At 43.0% G+C, this 7,500-nt stretch overlaps 1 long non-coding RNA gene and 1 other non-coding gene across 2 annotated transcripts in view; both read left to right on the top strand.

Moving 5' to 3' along the window:
- The first annotated feature begins 5,348 nt into the window (after positions 1-5,348).
- On the top strand, positions 5,349-5,487 carry LOC119473352. Its single transcript, XR_005202560.1, has one exon. It is a non-coding gene; the product is annotated as a U4 spliceosomal RNA (small nuclear RNA).
- Positions 5,488-7,376: 1,889 nt separating this feature from the next.
- The window catches only part of LOC108314354, an 18,852-nt gene continuing 18,728 nt past the window's right edge, over positions 7,377-7,500 (top strand). Inside the window, exon 1 of the long non-coding RNA XR_001829429.2 lies at positions 7,377-7,406. This is a non-coding gene — a long non-coding RNA (uncharacterized LOC108314354). The remainder of the gene's footprint in view (positions 7,407-7,500) is intronic.

A 7,500-nucleotide genomic window follows, 5' to 3' on the forward strand; every position in this document is an offset into this window, starting at 1 on the left:
GGAACACCTGTTTTACTCATTCCCTTTCTCCGTTTCAAGCCACACACTACCCAGTACATTAGTATCAGATGCCAGCTCAAGCTCACATGGATGTTGCTACCATGAGCAGAATTCCACTTCTACAAAGTACATACTGTGCATACTCAACTCTGTAGTTGTGAGGTTTTAGAAATATCAGTCAAGATCATGTTATCAATTTTTGCCAATCAGTTGCACCCGAGAGCACAAGATGCACTAGGCAGGGGTAAAATGAAGCTGACTGACTGCCCAGGGTGGCTTGCCTCCAGTTTCTTTCCTTCCTTCCTTCCTTCCTTCCTTCCTTCCTTCCTTCCTTCCTTCCTTCTTCCCTCCCTCCCTTCCTTCCTTCCTTCCTTCTTTCTTTCTCTTTTGGTGACAGTCTTGGTCTGTTGGGCAGGCTGGAGTGCAATGGGGCCATCTTGGCTCACTGCAACCTCTACTTTCCTGGTTCAAGCAATTCTCCTGCCTCAGCCTCCCAAGTAGCTGGAATTACAAGCACCTGCCACCACACGTGGTTAAATTTTTTTTTGGTATTTTTTGTAGAGACGGGGCTTCACCATGTTGGCTAAGGCTGGTCTCAAACTCCTGACCTCGTGGTCCACCTGCCTCAGCCTCCCAAAGTGCTGGGATTACAGGCATGAGCCACCATGCCTGGCCTATGGCGCCTATATTATGTGCAACCGTTAGCTTTCTTTTTAACAATCTTCAAGGAAGCCAATGCTTTTTACAAGGGTGCAGTAAATTCTCTCTTCTCCAGTATCCAACACAACGGTTGCAACAGGGTATCCTAGACTCACTTGGAAACACAATTCACCAAACACTTAACAAGCCCCGACTTTGTTAGAAGATGGGAATGGCCTCAAAGATTTCACCGGTAGGAAGTCAGATGAGATGACGCTCATTAACGGGTGAAAGGAAAGCCTAGAGAGAAGAAAGTTACGGAAGAAAGCGCATAGCTTCCTTACTTCTACTAAGTTGCACTTGAACAAGCCCCAGCCCCCAAGGCCCCTTCCTTCCCAGTGGCTGTCCTGGACACTCCACTTTTTTTTACCTTCATGGGAGGCATTGGATTGCCTTACTTTTACTTTTGGGGCCTCAAAGTTCTATTCACCAAGCATCTCCAACTATAACTCGTTAGGTTAGATGTAATCAATTCCTTCCTCTGTTCCCATCATCTCTAATGCTTCTTTCAGCTGCTCTGTTGCCTGGCATTGCTCACGAATGACAACATCTCACTGGGACCAGGCGAGATCATTTTGGTTTCAATTGCTGGACCACAGCCATGACTACCACCAACAATGTCAAACACTTAACAACCTCTGACACTCTTTAGCACCGTGGCTCAGGCTCTCAGATTTAAAGCGCGAGAGATGCAGACATTCAGGGGACCCCCAATCGCCTGTCTTTCACAGGTACCATCTCAACACAGGTTATGTCCCTATACCTCCCCAAATCCACCTCCTCTCAAAGTCTAAACTTCCAGCAGTGGGGAAATGCCGTCTCTCCTAAATTCCTGGTTCCATCCTCCCAATGTATAAGCAAATTGTCTGAGGTCAGAGTTCTAAGTGAAAACAGTAGCCCAAGAATTCGGGGTTACTTAAGTACACAACAAACAAAAATGCAAAATAAATGTAACAGCAGGCAAGTATGAGGAACAGTGTACAATGGGTATATTCCAGTGGTAAGAAAACCTAGTCATACATATGTCATTTGTTTTTGTATCTAAAATACACTTTTCCATACAGTAATTTATTTGAACTCAAAGACTCTGGGATGTACAGAAATAGGTGAGATATTATTATCATTTTAAACATGAGAAAACAGAATCTTAGAAAGGTCAAATAGCTTTCTCAAAAGCCTCTCAAATAGTACAATGGAACCCCAGTATAAAACCAGATCTTCCATCCAAATCCAGTTTGTCTTCTACTACATTATCTACTGGTGGGATTAACCTAACTTGTGGGGCAGCCTTAAGTAAAAAAACATTATAAATCTCCCTCTTGGTCAGGCGCAGTGGCTCACGCTTAGAATCCCAGAACTTTAGGAGGCTGAGACGGGCAGACCACTTGAGGCCAGGAGTTTGAGACCAGCCTGGTCAACATGGTGAAACCCCATCGCTACTAAAAATACAAAAACTTAGCTGGGCATGGTGTCAGGTGCCTATGACCCCAGCTACTCAGGAAGCTGAGGCAGGAGAATTGCTTGAACCCAGAAGGCGGAGATTGCAGTAAGCTGAGATTGCATCATTGCACTCTAGTCTAGACAACAAGAGCAAAACTGAGTCTCAAACAAACAAACAAAACACCTGCGTCTTTTTCAGTATCAGAGCGTACTATGTGAGTTTACAAGCCTTCCTTAACTTACCAAACTGAATGACTTCTTTAGATCTTTGTTACTTCTCCCACTGGGAAGCGGAGTCATTTCCTTCCCCTGGAATCTTAGCAGGTTTTAGTGACTTGCCTCACCAATATAACATTGCAGTAGTGACATTCTGTGATTTATGAGGCTAGGTCCTAAGAAGCCTGTCAGCTTCTGTCCAGACCTCCTAAGAACTCACTCTTAGAAGCCTGCTGCTATGCTATGATGAAGCCCAAGCAGCCCACAGAAAGAGCCATGAGGAGAGGAAACGAGGCCCCAGGAGACAGCCCTGGCTGAGCTCCAGGCCAAAAGCCATGTGGGGAACCATCTTAGAAGTGGATCACCCAGTCAGTATCAGGACACATGAGCTGTGTCCACCCAGCCTGCCTGACTTGCAGATCCATAGACCAAATAAACGACTGCTATTATTTCAAGCCATCAGGTTTTAAGATGGTTGGTCCCACAGCAAATAACTGCAGTCTACCTTTCCAAAACCTTTATGGCTGAAAACAATACCCAAACAAAAGTAGCGACATATATCAAACTGGCTATTCATTATGAATATTTGCATGTTTATTTCACTTACATATTGTATTTTATATTTTTAAAAGTAAATGAAGAGTTCCCTCTAATTTAAAAAAAAAAAAAAAAAAAAAAAAAAAGGCAATTAGACAAATTGCTTTAAAATGCCTTCAACCCCAGACAATAAAAATCTTATTATAAATATATTAGCATTTGGTTCGAAACTCTGTGAAAAGAATTAGGCCCTCCAGCTTCTACAGTTCTGTGAAGGCCTTCTAAATATAGGAAAGCAAAACTGAAATTTGTGTCAGTTTGTTAATGGCATCACTTAAAACTATAACAGTTAATTAACTAATTAACAACTTAATTAACTCAGCAGTTAATTTACTTACTTGAGTTCACTTAAATTTCCTAGATGTGATTTAACAAACTTTCAGTGTAATTTCTGACTAGATATGTAAATTGTATGATATATATCTCTTCGATTTTGAATTTTTTTAAAAAATAATATCGTTTAAGGAGGAACAATAAGCCTAGTAGTGAGTTTTCATTTTTTTCTTCAATAGGGAAACTCTCTGAACTTCTGGCATGTAGCAAGTTTCCCATCAACCTTGCAAGGGTATTTTTTGTTTTTGTTTTTGAGATAGGACTCACTGTGTCATCTAGACTGGAATGCGAGGGTGCGATCTAGACTCGCTGCAACCTCTGCCTCCCGGGCTCAGGTGATCTTCCTACCTCAGCCTCCTGAGTAGCTGGGGCTACAGGTGTGTGCCACCACACCCAGGTAATTTTTGTATTTTTAGTAGAGATGGGGTTTCATGTTGGCCAGGGTAGTGTCGAACTGCTGAGCTCAAGTGATCTGTCCACCCTGGCCCCCAAAGTGCTGGGGTTATAGGCATGAGCTGCACCCCCCAGCCCCACTCAGGCTTTTTACTTTCAAAAAGAAAATCATATTTGGATTTTTCAGTTTGTTTAAATGAATCCAAATAAGATTCGCAAATCAGCAAACTAATGTGAGCAAATTTCATGATAGTGTATTAATAATTGATTGTCCTATATTCTTAAAAATGGATGCTGAAACAAACAATAATTGAAAAAAATACTGTTATAAAACATTTCTCTGGCCCATGGATTTACTTCTTTAACCAACATGTTTATATAGCAGCAGGTAATGTCAGGTTCCTCAGTATGTGGCCCATCATCCTGTGCTCATCCATGAGCTGTTTTTACCAGTAGGAAATGAGAAGAGTACAGGAACTAAGTGTTTAGACATATTTGCAGGACTTTGAGAGAATAAATGTATATCTATTGACTATCATAAAGAGAGATTTGGAGGCCAAGCACAGCAGTTCATGCCTATAATCCCAGCACTTTGGGAGGCGGAGGTGGGCGGATCACCTGAGGTCAGGAGTTCAAGACTAGCCTGGCTGACATGGAGAAACCCATCTCTACTAAAAATTCAAAAATTAGTTGGGTGTAGTGGTGCACACCTGTAATCCCAGCTACTGAGGAGACTGAGGCAGAAAAATCACTTGAACCTGGGAGGCGGAGGTTGCAGTGAGCCAAGGTCATGCCATTGCATTCCAGTGTGGGCAACAAGAGCAAAATTCCGGCCGGGCACGTTGGCTCAAGCCTGTAATCCCAGCACTTTGGGAGGCCGATGCGGGTGGATCACGAGGTCAAGAGATCGAGACCATCCTGGTCAACACGGTGAAACCCCGTCTCTACTAAAAATACAAAAACATTAGCTGGGCATGGTGGCATGTGCCTGTAATCCCAGCTACTCAGGAGGCTGAGGCAGGAGAATTGCCTGAACCCAGGAGGCGGAGGTTGCGGTGAGCCGAGATCGCGCCATTGCACTCCAGCCTGGGTAACAAGAGCGAAACTCCGTCTCAAAAAAAAAAAGAGCAAAATTCCATCTCAAAAAAGAAAAAGAAAAAAAAAAGAGAGACATTTGGGCTTGTATTTTAGCTTGTATTTTTATTTCATTTTTCTAATCACTCGTTTTTATTTATTTATTTTTGAGACAGAGACTTGCTCTGTCACCCAGGCTGGAGTGCAGTGGTGTGATCTTGGCTCACTGCAACCTCCACCTCTCAGGTTCAAGCGATTGTCCTGCCTAAGCCTCCCAAGTAGCTGGGACTACAGGTGTGCACCACCACACCCAGCTATTTTTTTTTTTTTTTTTTGTATTTTAGTAGAGATGTGCTTTCACCATGTTGGCCAGGATGGTCTCGATTTCCTGACCTCATGATCTGCCCGCCTCAGCCTCCCAAAGTGCTGGGATTACAGGTGTGAGCCACCGCGCCCAGCCTTTTATTGTGTTTTACAAACATTCTCATCTGCAACAGATTGCTTTTTTTAAAAAAGCTGGTTCTTTTTCAAAAATAGTTTGGGAAGCACTGATTTTACTGCGGCAAACAAACATTGGATAAAAAATGATCCCTGCTAGCTTTGTGCAGTGGCAGTATTGTAGCCAATGAGGTTTATCCGAGGCATGATTATTGCTAATTGAAAACTTCCCAATACCACACCATGACGACTTGAAATACAGTCAGCATTGGCAATTTTTGGCAGTCTCTATGGGGACTGAACTATCTCATTTTTTAAAAATCCCTGCTTTCATAAAACTTGCATATTAATAAGAAGGGCAGGTTGTGCGTAACTGAAGTGTAAACAACATGTTCTAGACACTTAGAGAAGAAAGATGATTCCACAAGGGGAGGTAACAGAAGGCTTTGCGGAGGAAGCGATTGTTGAATGAGTTCTTATTTGATGAACGGGTAGAGTTTGGGGAGGTAAAAATAGAAGAGGATACACATTTCAGACAGAGTGAACAATGGGAGGGAAGTCAGGGGAAGAAAATGCAGCTATGTATTGGGAGGAGCATGCAACCGACCTCATTTGGTAAGAGCAGAGGGAATGTGATAAATCTAGAAGGGTAGACCCAATTGTAGAAGGCCTTTTGAACGTGAAGCTAAGAGGCTTGCACTTGCCTGAGGTCATCTCCAAGCTGCCGCTGAAAATTTCTGAGCAGAGAAATGGTGTTCATAAAGTTGTGGTTATGATAGATGAATTTGAGGGGAGAAAAACTGGAGAACTAGATGAGGAAGAATACCCCAGATTCTTCAGGTACAACGAGATAGATTCAAGTCATCTTAAGAGCCTGCCAATTGAGATTTTAAAAGGTATACTTTTAACTCTTCCAAAGTAGTGATCAATAAGTGAAAATACAGCAGCGGTCTACCCCAGAAAGCTCCTGAGTAAGTGACGAGTTGCTTTTCATGTATGTATATAAATGCATATATACATATATACATTTATAATGCATTAGCTGTGTGCATTTTAGGTCCAGTATCTCATGTAATCATCAAAACCACTCTATTTCAGGTTCTATTAATCCCCATTTTACATATGAGAAATTTGAGGCTATAAAAGTTAGGTCCCATACTCAAGGTCACCCACTAAATAATAAGAGCCTAGAGCCAGGCACGGTGGCTCATGCCTGTAATCCCAGCACTTTGGGAGGCCAAGGTGGTTGGATCACCTGAGGTCAGGAGTTCAAGACCAGCCTGGCCAACATGGTGAAACCCTGTCTCTACTAAAAATACAAAAAATTAGCCAGGCCTGGTGGTGGGCACCTATAATCCCAGCTACTCAGGACACTGGGGCAGGAGAATCTCTTGAACCTGAGAGGCAGAAGTTACAGTGAGCCAAGATTGTGCCATTGCACTCCAGCCTGGGCAACAAGAGCTACACTCTGTCTCAACAACAACAACAAAGCACCTAAACTTAACCAAGTCTGTCTGATGTCAAAGTCCCTTTTGGCATTATTGGATGCCAACCAAAATGTAAACACTCAAACATGTTAGGCTTTCCCTGTATAAAGGAAGATTTAGGAGAAGACAGTTAAAATCCATACCAGCTGCTGGGCATGGTGGCTCATGCCTGTAATCCTAGCACTTAGGCTAAGGGGTGGGGGGCAGATCAGCTGAGGTCAGGAGTTCGAGACCAGCCTGGCCAACATGGTGAAACCCCATCGCTACTAAAAATACAAAAATTAGCCAGGCATGGTGGCAGGTGCCTGTAATCCCAGCTACTCAGGAGGCTGAGGCAGGAGAATCACTTGAACCCAGGAGGCAGAGGTTGCAGTAAGCCAAGATCGCCCCATTCCACTCTAGCCTGGCGAACAAAAGCGAGACTGAGTCTTAAAAAGGGGGGAAATATCCATACCAGCTATCTACTTGAACATTATGAAGCCTATTCTTTGGGAATGTCTGGGATTTTATCTGTGTTTCCATCTGAAAGGTAAGGCTACAATGAACAACAAGAAGTTGATTTTTCTTTAGTAAGAGCTGAGAATATTTTTATATCTATAAACTCTTAAATATTCTTGCTTTGCAAAAGGACCAACACAAGTTGTATAAAAAGAAAAAATCTTGGCTGAGTGCAATGGTTTACGCCTGTAATCCCAACAATTTGGGAGGCCAAGGTGGGTGGATCACGAGGTCAGGGGTTCAAGATCAGCCTAGCCAACATGGTGAAACTCCGCCTCTACTAAAAATACAAAAAATTAGCCCGGCATGGTGGTGATTGCCTGTA

The sequence above is a fragment of the Cebus imitator genome, unplaced genomic scaffold (assembly GCF_001604975.1).
Source record: "Cebus imitator isolate Cc_AM_T3 unplaced genomic scaffold, Cebus_imitator-1.0 Scaffold150, whole genome shotgun sequence".
NCBI lineage: Eukaryota > Metazoa > Chordata > Mammalia > Primates > Cebidae > Cebus > Cebus imitator.